Below are 16233 nucleotides of genomic sequence, written 5' to 3' on the forward strand. Positions count from 1 at the left end.
TGATAGGATTTTGACTACTGGTTTCACTACTGATTAATTCTTATCCTCCTTTTTTTAAAAAATATTCTGTAGGTTGGCAGCAATGTTCTCACTTTCATTTAGTAATTTCAGTCTTCTCTTTTTTCCCCAGTTAATCTAGCTAAAGATTTGTCAATTTTTTTCATCTTTTCAAAGAACCAACTTTTGTTTTCATTAATTTTCTGTATTTTGTGTTCTTTTTCTTACTTAATTTCACTCCAGTCCTTATTAATTCCTTCCTTTTGTTGGCTTTGGTTTTAGTTTTCTCTTGTTTTGTAGTTCCTTAAGGTGTAAAGTCAGGTCATTGATTTCCTTCTCCTTTTTAAGTGTGAATGTTTATGGCTGTAAATTTCCTTCTGAGCACTACTTTCTTTGCATGCCATAATTGGTATGTTGTACTTTCATTTTCACTCATCTCAAAGTATTTTTTAACTTCCCTTTTGTTTGAGGAAGATATTTTGTATTATTTGTTTATTGAGACTTTTTTTTTTTTTTGGCCTAAAATGTGGTCTATCTTGGAGAATGTGTCATGTGCACTTAAGAAAAATGTGTATTATGCTGTTTTTGAGTGTAGTGTTCTGTTTGCCTTTTAGGTTGAGTTGGTTTATATATTGTTCAAGTCCTCTATTTCCTTATTCATCTATTTTGTTCTATCCATTATTGAAATTGGGATTTTGAAGTACCCAACCATTATTGTAGAATTCTCTCTCCCTTCAGTTCTATCACATTTTTCCCCATATAGTTCTGTTGTTAGGTGCACGTAGGTTTGTAATTGTATCTTCCTGAAGAACTGGCCCTCTTATCAATATATAAAGTTCTTTGTCTTTAGTAACAGTTTTTTACTTAAAGTGTATTTTGTCTGATATTTGTATAGCTACTCCATTCCTCTTTTGGTTACTGCAGGCATATAATATTTTTCCCATCTTTTCACTTTCACCTTATTTGTGTCTTTGCATCTAAAGTGAGTCTCTTGTAGATAACATATAGTTGAATCATATTTAAAATCTATTCTTCTAATCTTTGCCTTTTAATTGGATATTTAATCTCTTATCTAACAATAAAGAGGGACTTAGTTCTAATATTTTTCTATTTGTTTCCTATAGTCTTACATCCTTTTTGTTCCTCAATTCCTGCATTGCTACATTGTTTTGTGTTTGACTTTTTGCAGTATACAATTTTGGTTCCTTTTCATTTCCTTTTCTTTATATATATAGTTTCATTATTTTCTGAGTGGTAATCCTGAGGACTACTTTAACCTCTTAAATTTGTAACAACATATTTTGAGTTATTGCCTTATCTTCAATAGTATACACAACTCTACTCCTATACAGCTATCTCTCCCACTTTATGTTGTTGTCATAAATTACATCTTTATATATTCTGTGTCCAATAACATAAATTTATAATTATTGTGGTGAGCATTTGTTTCTTAAATCATATAGGAAAAAAAGAGGGGTTACACACCAAAAATACAACAATAATGGCTTTTGCATTTACCTTTATAGTTACTTTTACTAGTGTTCCTTATTTCTTTATATGGTTTTGAGTAACTGTCTAATATCCTTTCCTTTCTTCCCAAAGGACTCCTTTTAGAATTTCTTTTACAGCAAGTCTGCTAATGGTGAATTCCTTCAGTTTTCATTTATCTGTGAATGTCTTAATTTCTCCTTCATTTGTGAAGTACTTTGCTGGATATAGAATTCTGTTTTTTCTTATAGCACTTTAAATATGTCATTCATGGCTTCTTCTGAGTAATCAGCTCTTCATCTTAGTAATGAACCCTTGTACATAACAAGTCACTTCTCTCTTGATGCTTTCAAGATTATCTCTTTGTCTTTTAACAGTTTGATTATAATGTGTCTTGGTGTGAATCTCCTTCCATTTATCCTATTTGCAATTTGTTGGGCTTCTTAGATGTGGAGATTTAACACTTATCAAATTTAGGAGGATTTGGGCTGTTATTTCCTCAAACATTCTGCACCTCTCTCTCCATTTCTTCTGGGAATCCCATTTGCATATGTCTGCTTGATGATGACCCATAGATCTCTTAGACTCTGTTCATTTTCTTCATTTACTTCCCTTCTCTGCTTCTCAGACTGGATCCTTTCAATTGACCTATGTTGCAGTTCACTGATTCTTCTGCCTGTTCAAATTATAGTTGAGATCCTCCAGTGAGTTTTTCATTTGTTATTGTATTTTTCAGTTCTATAATTTGTTTGTTTCTTTTTATAATTTCCATTTATCTTTTTGTTGATATTGTCTAATTAGAGAATGCTAGTCATACATCATTCTCTTGGTTTCCTTTACCTCTGAGAATATTTTAATTAGTTGATTTAAAGTCTTTGTCTAGTAGTCCAATGTCTTTCTCCCTCTAGAACAATTTTTGTTAAATTCTCTGGTGAATGGGCCATACTTTGTTGTTTCTTTGCTTTTTTTAAAATTTTTGGTGGAAACTCAACACTTTGAGTATTACAGTGTGGTAACTCTGGAAATGAGGTTCTTCCCCCTCCTCAGGGATTGTTTGTTGTTTGCTCTGGGTTGTATTTGCTTCTTTGTTTTGTGACTTTTCTAAACTATTTTTTAAAGGACATCTTCTTTTGCTTTTTTAGTCTCTGAAGTCTGTTATTTTAACCTGTGCTTTGACAGAGATTTCCTTGAATGCCTGGAGTAAAAATAAAAGGATAAAAAGAACCTCTCTTAGTCTTTGAAGATTGGCTCTATTTGAGTATTCCTTCATTGCTTCCCTACCCTAGGTTGTTTATAACTCTGCTTTCTCCTTTACTTCTTGCTTGTGCTGAGCCTAAAGATAAACCTTAGGTGAATACTTAAGAAATTCCCAGGTCTTTTCTGAACAACAGTTCTACCCTGGGAATGTGTGACTTTCTAAATTCTCCAGTGTTCATAGGCATTTTTCAGTGTTTGAATTCTTCAAGAATCTCACTCTTCAGCTTTCCCCACCAAGCTTTTTTTGTATCTAATGTTTACTTCAACTGTAATCTTTTGCCCAAGGCAGCAGTGGGTTGTTCATTTGCATTTGGCATTTTTAATGAATACCCTCTGTGTAGCCTCTTTTTAGCCCTGAGAAAGTTCTGAGTTAGGCTAAACAAAGGTAACTGTCTTGTGTCAGTCACCCTACAGGTCAGACAGACAAACACAGTTTTTTGAGAATAAATTCTGCTGTTTTCTGCTGTAATAAGAAATAAGCATGTGCTGCTGTCTTCAAGACTGTCACCAAGCCAGGTAGGGGATGGGGCAAGGGCAAGTGAAAAACACTGCAAAGGTCTCCTACCATTTAAAAATTGTCTTTCTTGATTCAGCATTTGCTTGGCTGTTGTAAACTTTTGACTGTTTTCCAGAGTTCCTACAATATTAATTCTGGTCAGTTTTACTCATCTCTTAGGCATTTCTGTGGAAGGACAGGACTTTGGATCTACCTACTCTTCCTTTTTGCTGGCATCATGCCTTCACAATTTGTTTTTAATTCAACTAGTATTTGTTAAGCATTTGCTATATACCAGACAATAAGTTAAGTGTTTTACTTTTATTTAACCCTCACAGTAATTGTATGAGGGCAGCACTTTTATCTCTATTTCACAAAAGAAGACATAAAGACTCAGAGATGAATTATCCAGTGAGATACAAATAGGATCAGATGTGTTTGATTTCCAACCCTAGGCTTTTAACCACTAAGTTAAAACAATATGCTAAGATCATCAGATAAGCATAATCGAAGTTGTTAGGTGTCCTGATTCTAAAGATACTTTTTATGCTCAGGGATTGATTGAAATTTGTTTATATGAAAGGTAGTTTTCATTTCCTATCTCTCATTCATGCTTTGCATTTGAATGGTATAACTGTGTGTGAAGGTTCTCAATAGTAGTAAGAGAAAGAAAACACATCCCAGATGATGCCTCAATAGTCAGACAGAGTAGATGAATAGGCTTTGACTTTGTCTATAATAATTTTTGATCTCTTTTTAGATTTGAGCTAGGAGAATGATCAAAATAAATGGAAAAGGTGCTAAAGCATACTTGACATATGATTGTCCTATTCTTGTGTATATCTCACAGTTGTTCCTAATTCTTTAGATGGAGCATTATTAGGGAGATGCAAGAGCTCTGTATCCAGATTCCAATTCTAATTCCAGTTTAAAGTCTAGCCCTATTATTGGCTATCTCTGTGGCCTTGGGTATATTAATTAATCTATCTGTGCTTCAGTTTCCCCACTATGAGGTATGGGGATAATGGTATATACCTCATAGGGTGCTTGTAGATTAGACTAGCTAGTAAAGTGAAAAGCATTAAGAACTGTGAGTGGCACAGAGTAACCATTTAAAAGGTTGTTTTTATTACTATTTTATTCTGTTACTATTATTGTAAAACTAAGTAGAAAAAAAACATTTTTTTTCCCAACACGATTTTAATGGTAACACTCATTACCATCTCCCTTTGCCTACTTGCTTATCCTGGTGAACCATTACAGGGCACATGTTAACTTCAGAGGCTTCTCTTGTTTTGCATTTGACCTTGTTAGGGTGACCATGAATCAAAGGGGAAAAAGAAAATTGAGTGGGTTTCCTATCTTAAATTTCCTTATCCTAAATTGAGGTGTCTTCCTGACAATTTCCTCAATTCTCCTTGATCTCAAAGAGGATGAAAATGTACAGAAAAGCGATTTTTTTTTCCAACTGGAATTGTATAGACAGCCCTTAAACTTGTACTGAAAGTTTCATTTTCATTTAGCATTTATTTCCTTCTATGTAATTTTAAGTTTAAAAAAATCCTAGATAACATCTCAACAAAATTTTATTAGTGGTGTTACTTCTGGTACACCAAGATGATGAGGCTAAAATATAAATAGGTGGAAGAGTTTTTCTTTGGATTCCTATTTGAAAGTGATTTTGGGATCTGTTGGACATGAGGATTTATATTGTTTTCCCACTGTGATACGTATGAAGAGTGATGTTGATGAGAGTAACATGGTCCCATGGACTCACCAAAGAATTTCTTGTGTGTGATGACTGATTGTAATATTCTTCTTTTAAAAAATCATAGAAGAATGCCAGCATATAAGTGTGGCATTATTTTAACAAATACATTTGAACCTTTTCTTTTAGTTACATAAAAAGTAATAATCTTACCTTGTAAAAAACAAATCTTTTTTTGAACATGTTGAAACTATAATCAATGATGACTACTGACAATAAACCTCAGAACTGACTCTGCATCATCATGGATGGACACCAAGATTAAGAATAAGCTAAATTGCCAAAGCTCTCGTCTTACAAAATAGAGGAGAGATCAGTTGTTCATAGCAATGAGTGACTCCAGGTCATTTAGCTCCAGGCTCAGTCATTAAGTTCTTTAGAGCTTCTTCTGTGTCCCAGGCCCCATGCCCAATATAATGGTGCATAAGACACTGTCTACTTCAAGAATTTGAGAAAGTGGAGAGTGGAATGAGAGCAACTGATGAATAAAGCACCAATTACAAAATAGTTTGAGAAGGTACAGAGACTGGTGCAAGCACAGATCAGGGGCACCAGACTAGACTTGGGAGTGGGGTTGAGGAAAGCTGCCCAGATGAGATGACATCTAATATAGGCCCAAAGAATGGGTGAGAGACAAGTCATTTTGACCAACTGATAACTGGTATTAAGATAAGACTATGTCCAAAATTGGCATCCCAGATGGAAAACCAGCCCTCCTACACACTTACTCTTGGAGCCTTAGCCAGACTTAGAACCTGAGCTAGGTAATGAAAATAATAGTATTCATTGGTTTATTATTGTTAGTTATTCAAGGCTTATCTGTAATAGAATTTAATGTAATTCTGAGAGTCCATGAGTGAGAAAGCTTGGGTATAATCAACCTCTCAAAGAATGACCTAAAATGAATTTAGAAGTAAATAAGGTGAAATTACAGTGCCTGTGACCCCTTTGATATTTTCTCTGCAATATGAAAGAGACTCTAATTGCTCAGACACATACTGTCCATCTTATGGAGTAGAATTTTGTCCATTGGAGAAGTGGAAAATGCCCTACCAGTCATGTCAGTCAGTGTTCCTCCCAAGATCACCTTACAATCTAATTGAACTACCCCACTCACAGCCTTTGACCCTACATCCCTGGAATTTTCCTGTCTTCCAACTTCCCCACCCCCTGGATCACAGTGGTAGACTGGAATTGGATACTTTGATCCTGACCCTATAAAGTAGAACTAGGCCAATCAGATTTTCTTCATAGAAGATACAGTTATTAGCCCCATTTTTTTTTACACATCCTTGCATGATATCCTTATCATGGTCTCTTTATGGCAGAGAGTACTTTCTGTGATTTTGGGCTTGCTTTGTAACTTGTGTTGGCCAATGGCACATAGGTGGAAGTGTCAATGTGCCATTATGAGCCTAAGCTTTAAGAGGCCTTGTGTGTTTCTGCTCACCCTTTTCTCTTTGGCAGGGATCATCCCATGAGAAGAACATCTTCTGCATGGCTACCCCTGTAGCCTGGGTCTTAGAATGTACACATGTGCAACATAGCCACCCAAATGAGCCAGTTAAGGTCAGCTAACTCCCAGCTGACATACAGATTCATGAGAATCAATGGTTCATATTCTGCCACCGATGTTTGTGACCAACTTGATGGAAGACCAGTGGTTGGTACGTACTTGAGCTGAAAGGTTGTACAGACCTTGTGGCTTAGTCTGCCATTTGGGGACTTACAAATGAGTAAGTGAGGGAAGCCAGTCTACAACACTAGGTAGAGAGTAGAATATACAAGTGACAGAGATAATCACTCTGGCTTTCAGCAACTCTATAGATTTAGCTTCTATAAGATAGGACACTGTGAGAGGAAGGAGCAGGGTCTTGGCCTCTGGACTGAGTTTCTTCGCTGTCATTCCTATCTGTGCAAAGACTGGTTATCATCGCCCTGTCTTGAAGAAACTGGGATATTGTGTCATTTCTTCAAATTAGGCGGAATTACTAGCAGTAGAACTGAGGAGGAATGTCAGAATATGGTTTGGGCAAGGTTGCCTTAAAACTGAAGCACTTGAAGGCAAGAACAGTCCAAAAGTCTAAGGAGTGGCTGGGCCTGCCTTGGGGATCAAGAGATGAATAAAGGAGGTTCAAAGGGAAGTTGTTATTTTATCTATCCATTTCCCTTTCCCATGTTTCCTTTGAAATGCTCCTGTGAGAAACATATGGTCTTGTCTAACTACCCTACCCAGCTTAAGTTGTACCATACTCCTGGAATTTTACCAGTCTCACCAGTAGTCAGCCCTAATACCACATCCCTTTTCCTTCCCTCTCTCCTCATGACAAAGTGGATTGAATCAAGGGTGTACTCCTACCTGGTCCAAGGGAAACCAGCCCATGTGGCTTGAGTGGAGCTAACCCTGACCACAGGGATGTGCAGGTGCTGGAGTCCTGGCAGCAGGACCAGCCCATCTCCTTGGCTACAGTGATTTGGTCAATCTCAATCCAGGGCCCCAAGCCAGGGCAATGAGAGTACTTCTTGGGATTTTTCTTCAAGAAGCTTGAGGAGAAGCTACTATTTCTGTTCTGGTGGCTGAGCTGGTAGCATCTGAGCATAGAGTGGTTGGTGGCTATTTTGATACTATCAATAAGAACCTGAAGATGAATCCTGGCAATGCAAGAAGTATGGTGAAGAAGCAAGAAGGAGAGAGAAAAGGAGGAAGATATGGGAGTGGGAGAGAGAGATAATGTGAATATGAATATGAGAATGAGAAAAAGACCTGAAAATATTTTCTGAACTTCTGGATGTAGCCCTGCTAAAGCTAACTCAACCTCTGGATTTGCAGGTACTAGACCAATACATCCTTCTTCCTATCTTTGTTAAACTAGTTTGAGTCAGGTTTCTATCACCTTTGACCGACAGAGTTTTGACCAGTCCACCAGGGCCCCTGAGGGAGAGAAGAGGCAGGCCATTGTGGGGACCAGGTTGGCTTTGCTGGCAAAGAGCTCAGTATCTTAAAATATGAGCAAGAAAAGCTGCATAGATTCCAATGAAAGCAGGAAGAATATGGGAAAATCGTAAATGAGACCAAAGCAAAAATAATCAGGCCTAACTGAATTTATACTCTAATTATTAGTGGAGGTTTGTATAAGGCTTTCAAGACTTGCTATGCTTTTGTAACATCAGTAGTGGGTGCTGGTTAAACTGTATTTCCTGGAGTCAGAAATTCATGTAGGGCTCAGGTAGGAGATATCACTTGAGGTCTCTCTAACAGCTGTAGTCAAATGTTGTGTGCAGCTGCCGTCGTCTGAAGTCTTGAAAGGGCTGGATGTCCGAGAGGGCACGCTCACATGGATGGTAGTTGATGTGGTTGTTGGCTGGGAGCGCCATTGAGGCCATCAACTGGGGCATCTATACATAGCCTATTCATGTAGCTTGGTTTCCTCACAGTGTGGCTGCCTCAGGGGAGTTGGAATTTTTACGTGGGGGCTCAGGACTCCGGGCAGGACTGTTGTAGTGAACAAGGTAGGAGTTGCCTTTCCTTTTCTGACCAAGTCTCAGGAGTCACACATCACTTCTACTGTATTCTGTGGGGTACAGGTGAGTAACAGACCTGCCTATGTTCAAGGAGAGAGGATAGAGATCCAGCCTTTTGATACGCAGAGTATCAAAAAAGGTGTAGCCATCAAAAATAAGACTTCCACAATGACCTCTATATTTTTGAGTTCTATCTGTGTAAATAGACCCCACAATGGTGAGACTTTCTGCTGGTCCTTTCCCAGGTTACCTGATATCCTTCAGGGCATGAGTCATTGAGGGACCACCTGTTCTGATTAAAGACCCTGGGCATGCACAGAGTTCCATTTCTTATTTCTAGCTCAAGCCCCTAGTGAGATACTCATCTTGCCTCTGTGTGGTATGGTCCTTACTTTTTGCTCCATTCTCTCTTCTCTCGGTTTCCTTGCAAGAGAGGCTGTACCCTTTGAGGCAGCTGTTCCAGAGTGAGGCTGTTCCCAGCCCATTGTCCCATCAGCACCCACACTGAGAGTTCTACTCAGCTCAGCACAACGCACACCAATTTGATGCTATTCTCAGTTCTATGGTGTACAGCCCAAGGGGTCTTCAGATTAGATCACTTTGATTTAGGAAAATCTCCTTCCTCATTTCTCTTTAATGGAGGGTGAACGAGTGGAGCATAGGTGTGATCTATGGCACACACAGGCATGAGAGAAACCCCTGAGAAAGTTTGCTACTTTTCCTGCAGGAAAGTTCCTACTTCCTAGGGGATATTACATAACTGGCCAATGATCTCTGAAAACAATGCTGATTCCAACTCTGGTGTTTTTTTTCCAGGAACCATCTAGAAATAAAACACAGCACTGAGACTTTTACTGCAGTAAAACTTTTAAGGCAACTCAAAACACAAGGGATACAATATGTAGACAGAGGCAGTTAAGTCTCTGCACTGATATATTTACTATTTTCTATTTTTGAAGGGGTTTGGACCACTGCCAAATCCAAAATACTAGAATCTCATTTGTTATTAAGAACCAATTAGGTGGGAAGTTGTCAGTTTGTAAACTAATTGTGGACTTCTAAGAGGAGAACTAAACCTAATTATTTTAAGGGACCACAGCTTCTCTAACACTTGTAAATGGAATTAAGCCACAGCCAATGTAGATAATCCTGCTCAAAATGCAACTTTAAGATAAGACTAAACAAGAACTTTTAAGCCCCAAGGAAAATATTTACAAAGTCTAAAAGAGAAACAACAGTAATTCATAAGGTAGATTGGGAAATGAGATTCAAAGGAATATTATGTTCAAACTATATATTATGGTCACAGTGTCCCTGAAGCTTATAAAGCAAAAATGGAAGCAAAAAATTTGGAACTTAGGAAACTACTCCTTAGTCCTTAGGAGTTGAAAGATGTGGTAATTATTCTGGTTGTGGTTAAGGGTACAGGTAATTCATTTTGGGTAACACACCACTGTATTTTCCTTCCTGAGATCTCACAGGAAAGCAATTTAAATACAATGAAAAACACCGAGCTGAAAAAAAGAGTAGATGTGGGTTTTTTCATCAACCTCATGGACCAAATCAAAAAGTCTGTACAACTGATTGCCCTGATTATGAAGAAATATATTGGCCAAGAAAAATGAGTCTTGCCAAAGTTAATTCCGAAGCAAACCCTACAATTCATGGATATTTTTATTAATTCTTTTTCATTTGAGAATGGACAGTTTTTGTTGCTCAGATTAGAAAATAAAAGAGAGAGAATTTGGGAATCATGACTGAACTGCTGGGATGGTGCAGGGACACATTGTTACGAGGTTTGACAGGATCCGGGTGGGTCACTGAAAGACAGGAGACCTGGTGTAAGATATTTGGGAGGTCTGTGCTGTGTGTCCTGTTGCCCTGGAGAGTAAGAGATGCATTATGCCTTGCGGTGGGAAGGCCTATAGTTTTTCTAACTCTGGCTTTCTGCTTTGTGTTAGCAAAAAGTTACTTTGCGTGTCTTTGCTACAAGATTTGACATTCTTATTAAGAATTTCCGAAGTTAGAGGCTTCCCATAATGTTGGATTCAGAGGGAGAAAAATGTTACCACATGGGTGGTGAAAAATCTGGTTCTTTTCTTTTTTGAAGACATAAATTCAAGAGATTATAGGTGCTGCCTTAACATGACCTTTATTGATCCATTTGCAGGCAGAGCCATGTGTTAATGAAGGCTGCTCAAAGGGCTGGAGTGTCAGGCCACTACTGCATGTTGAAGGTTGCCAGGCTGACCCATGCCACTTCCCCCTGCCTGCTCCTGCCACCTCTCTGACAGGCCCAGTGTAGGGGCCATGTGGTAGCTCTGGGCTCCGCAGGACCTTAGAGAAGTGTACGGTGAGCACAAAAGAGCCTCCCAGAGCCCAGATCCTTTAAGGGAAAGAGCAGAGTATTTCCAATGGCATCTTAAATGCTGGTTTTAGCTTCTAATTAATTTTAAAATTTATTTACATAGGAAGTTCCTTAAATAACCAACATCCAACTAATAAGAATCCTTGCTTGCAACAATCCTTGCTTACAGAAATGGCTGTTAGCTCACTTTGCTCCACCTCTTGTATAAGACCCCCTTTCATTTAAAAGAACCTTAAAGCTTAATTTTGGAGGGTTTGTGAGTTCCCAGGTGAAGGAAGGATGGAAGCTGTAAACGAGGGTGGATTCTATGGCACAGGTGGGCAGCATGTCTATCTTTTTTTTTTTACTGGCAACTATTTTTTTCTTTATTTGTTTACATTTTACTGATTTATGTCTCATTTGTAAAATTAACAAAGTAAAAGTAATCAGTATTCCCTTTATGGGGTCCTGGTTTTGTACCAAGTTGCATTTTTTTTTTCAGAGGGCATCTCTCATATTTATTGATCAAATGGTTGTTAACAACAATAAAATTCTGTATAGGGGAGTCAATGCTCAATGCACAATTATTAATCCACCCCCAGCCTAATTCTCGTCAGTCTCCAATCTTCTGTAGCATAATGAACAAGTTCTTACATGGTGAACAAATTCTTACGTAGTGAATAAGTTCTTACATGGTGAACAGTACAAGGACAGTCATCACAGAAACTTTCAGTTTTGATCACGCATTATGAACTATAAACAATCAGGTCAAATATGAATATTCGTTTGATTTTTATACTTGATTTATATGTGAATCCCACATTTCTCTCTTTATTATTATTATTATTTTTTAATAAAATGCTGAAGTGGTAGGTAGATGCAAGATAAAGGTAGAAAACATAGTTTAGTGTTGTAAGAGAGCAAATATGGATGATCAGGTGTGTGCCTGTAGACTGTGTTAATCCAAGCTAGAAAAGGGCAATAATATATCCACAGATGCAGAAGATTTCTCTCAAAACGGGGGGAGGGGGGGTTAGGTTCTAAGCCTCACCTCTGTTGATCCCCAATTTCTCACCTGATGGCCCCCCTGCAACTGTGCCTGTCTTAGGTTGTTCCTCCCTTGAGGAATCTTACCCGTCTCTGGCTAACCAGTCATCTTCCGGGGCCATACAGGGAAATGTAAAGTTGGTAAGTGAGAGAGAAGCCATATTGTTTGAAAAGGTTAGCTTTTTACTTCTTTGCAGGTTTATGCCCTGTGGCTTCTATGCCCAGCATTTGTCTTGAGGTATCTTTACCACTTGGAGGAATTATGATACTCGGTGAATTCTATATGAGGCACGAATTCTATTTAAGGGTTGTAATTAGGAAGGAAGAAGAAAAGCTATAGAGGTAGCAGATGGAAGAAAACATGGGAAGATTGATTATTTCTTTGACATATCCTTGTAGAGTAACTTAAGCATGTATAGGTTTTAAACTACTAATTAAATTGCGCACACACATTAACATAATAGGAATACGGTGACATAACCAATGCAGATCTATAATTACCAGCCATCTCCAGTGAAGCCAAGAAAACCTGTTAGGCACCCTAGGCATTTGTGAAAATTTGTCTATGATATAGTGGATATTGTCCAACTGTACATGAACAGTCTGAGAAAAATCAGACAAATTAAAACAACCCATTCCTGGGAACTGTTCACATCCCATATGTTCTTTTTTTTTTTTTTTTTGAGAGGGCATCTCTCATATTTATTGATCAAATGGTTGTTAACAACAATAAAATTCAGTATAGGGGGGGTCAATGCTCAATGTACAATCATTAATCCATCTCAAGCCTAATTCTCGTCAGTCTCCAATCTTCTGAAGCATAACGAACAAGTTCTTACATGGTGAACGAATTCTTACATAGTGAATAAATTCTTACATGGTGAACAGTACAAGGGCATTCATCACAGAAACTTTCGGTTTTGATCATGCATTATGAACTATAAACAATCAGGTCAAATATGAATATTCGTTTGATTTTTATACTTGATTTATATGTGGATCCCACATTTCTCCCTTTATTATTATTATTATTTTTATTTTTAATAAAATGCTGAAGTGGTAGGTAGATGCAAGATAAAGGTAGAAAACATAGTTTAGTGCTGTAAGAGGGCAAATGTAGATGATCAGGTGTGTGCCTATGGACTAAGTATTAATCTAAGCTAGACAAGGGCAGTGAAACATCCACGGATGCAGAAGACTTCTCTCAAACCGGGGGCGGGGGGGGTGAGGTTCTGAGCCTCACCTCTGTTAATCCCCAATTTCTCACCTGATGGCCCCCCTGCGACTGTGCCTGTCTTAGGTTGTTCCTCACTTGAGGAATCTTACCTGTCTCTGGCTAACCAGTCATCTTCCGGGGCCATACAGGGAAATGTAAAGTTGGAATTCAGAGAGAAGTCATATTGTTTGAAAACGTTAGCTTTTTACTTCTTTGCAGATTTATGCCCTGTGGCTTCTATGCCCAGCACTTGTCTCGAGGTATCTTTATCACCTGGAGGAATTATGACACTCGGTAAATTCGATATGAGGCACGAATTCTATTTAAGGGTTGTAATTAGGAAGGAAGAAGAAAAGCTATAGAGGTAGAGTATGGAAGAAAACATGGGAGGATTGATTATTTCTTTGACATATCTTCTTGTAGAGTACCTTAAGCATGTATAGGTTTTAAACTACCAACTAATTTGCGCTCACATATTAACATAATAGGAATACGGTGACATAAACAAAGCAAATCTATAATTACCATCCATCTCCAGTGAAGCCAAGAAAACCATTTAGGCACCCTAGGCATTTGTGAAAATTTGTCTATGATATGATGGATATTGTCCAACTGTACTTGAACAGTCTGAGAGAAATCAGACAAATTAAAGCAGCCCATTTCTGGGATCTGTTCACATCCCATATGTTCTTTTAACCGTAGATAGTCTATAGTCATAAGATTTTGGAGTGCTACCACTTGCACCCCTCCCAACTCCTGGTTGAGTTCCAACAGTACAGATCCGGTCAAATTCGTTGTCTCACTGTATGCACATGCCAGCCTAGACATCTCCCTCCTCATTCCAATGGCAAGTCCAGGAAATGGTGGGGTGGATGCAGCCACAACCGCAGCATCGCCCAGATCCCTGTGGAGGCTTTTTGATGATCATCCCCCTGGCACAAGTCCTCCAGAGAGTGCTGATGCCGGAAGCTCCTCCTCATATCGTATCTTAGTTCATTTTCTGGGTATCCAAGCTAGGCCTTGATCTTCTGCATAGAAACAAACAGACCCTTTGCCCACACTTTGACATGCCCTCTATACCACTGTGCAGAACTTATTGGAGGTCAGCACACAGGAACTGCTTTTTTTTTTTATTAAGAGAAAGGAATATTATCAGAAAAGAGTACCTCCATAGCTGAACATCTGACACCCTTTAAGTGATCAAAATTAAGGATATTTAAAGCATGCGTTGATCTTTGATTTACCAATAGTTTTATCCCATCAAGGAGTAATCCCCCTTTTCTTTATTTCTTTCTTTTTTTTTTAATCTTTAATCTACACTTACATGAAGAATACTATGTTTACTATGCTCTCCCCTATATCAGGTCCCCCCTAACAACCACATTGTGGTTACTGTCCATCAGCTTAGCAAAATGTTGTAGAATCACTACTTGTCCTCTCTGTGTTGTACAGCCCACCCTCCCCTTTCTCCCTCCCCCCCCATGCATGCTAACCTTAATACCCCCTTTATTCTTCCCCCCCCTTATGCCTCCCTGCCCACCCATCCTCCCCAGTTCCTTTCCCTTTGGTACCTGTTAGTCCATTTTTGGGTTCTGTAATTCCGCTGCTGTTTTGTTCCTTCAGTTTTTCCTTTGTTCTTATACTCCTCAGATGAGTGAAATCATTTGGTATTTCTCTTTCTCCGCTTGGCTTATTTCACTGAGCATAATACTCTCCAGCTCCATCCATGTTGCTGCAAATGGTTGGATTTTTCCACTTCTTACAGTTGAGTAGTATTCCATTGTGTATATGTACCACATCTTCTTTATCCATTCATCTACCGATGGACATTTAGGTTGCTTCCAATTCTTGGCTATTGTTAATAGTGCTGCGATAAACATAGGGGTGCATCTGTCTGTCTCAAGCTTGATTGCTGCGTTCTTAGGGTAAATTCCTAGGAGTGGAATTCCTGGGTCAAATGGTAGGTCTGTTTTGAGCATTTTGATGAACCTCCATACTGCTTTCCACAATGGTTGAACTAATTTACATTCCCACCAGCAGTGTAGGAGGGTTTCCCTTTCTCCACAGCCTCACCAACATTTGATGTTGTTTGTCTTTTGGATGGCAGCTATCCTTACTGGTGTGAGGTGATACCTCATTGTAGTTTTAATTTGCATTTCTCTGATAATTAGCAATGTGGAACAACTTTTCATGTGTCTGTTGGCCATCTGTATTTCTTTTTTAGAGAACTGTCTGTTCAGTTCCTCTGCCCATTTTTTTAGTTGGATTATTTGATTTTTGTTTTTGAGGCGTGTGAGCTCTTTATATATTCTGGACGTCAAGCCTTTATCGGATCTGTCATTTTCAAATATATTCTCCCATACTGTATGGTTCCTTTTTGTTCTATTGATGGTTTCTTTTGCTGTACAGAAGCTTTTCAGCTTAATGTAGTCCCACTTGCTCATTTTTGCTGTTGTTTTCCTTGCCCGGGGAGATATGTTCAAGAAGAGGTCACTCATGTTTATATCAAAGAGGTTTTTGCCTATGTTTTTTTCCAAGAGTTTAATGGTTTCATGACTTACATTCAGGTCTTTGATCCATTTTGAGTTTACCTTTGTATGGGGTTAGACAATGGTCCAGTTTCATTCTCCTACATGTAGCTGTCCAGTTTTGCCAGCACCATCTGTTGAAGAGACTGTCATTTTGCCATTGTATGTCCATGGCTCCTTTATCAAATATTAATTGACCATATATGTTTGGGTTAATGCCTGGAGTCTCTAATCTGTTCCACTGGCCTGTGGCTCTGTTCTTGTGCCAGTACCAAATTGTCTTGATTACTATGGCTTTGTAGTAGAGCTTGAAGTTGGGGAGTGAGATCCCCCCTACCTTATTCTTCTTTCTCAGGATTGCTTTGGCTATTCAGGGTCTTTGGTGTTTCCATATGAATTTTTGAATTATTTGTTCCAATTCATTGAAGAATGTTGCTGGTAATTTGAGAGGGATTGCATCAAATCTGTATATTGCTTTGGGCAGGTTGGCCATTTTGACGATATTAATTCTTCCTAGCCATGAGCATGGGATGAGTTTCCATTTATTAGTGTCCCCTTTAATTTCTC

Source organism: Manis javanica, chromosome X (assembly GCF_040802235.1).
Source record: "Manis javanica isolate MJ-LG chromosome X, MJ_LKY, whole genome shotgun sequence".
In the NCBI taxonomy this organism is placed as follows: Eukaryota; Metazoa; Chordata; class Mammalia; order Pholidota; family Manidae; genus Manis; species Manis javanica.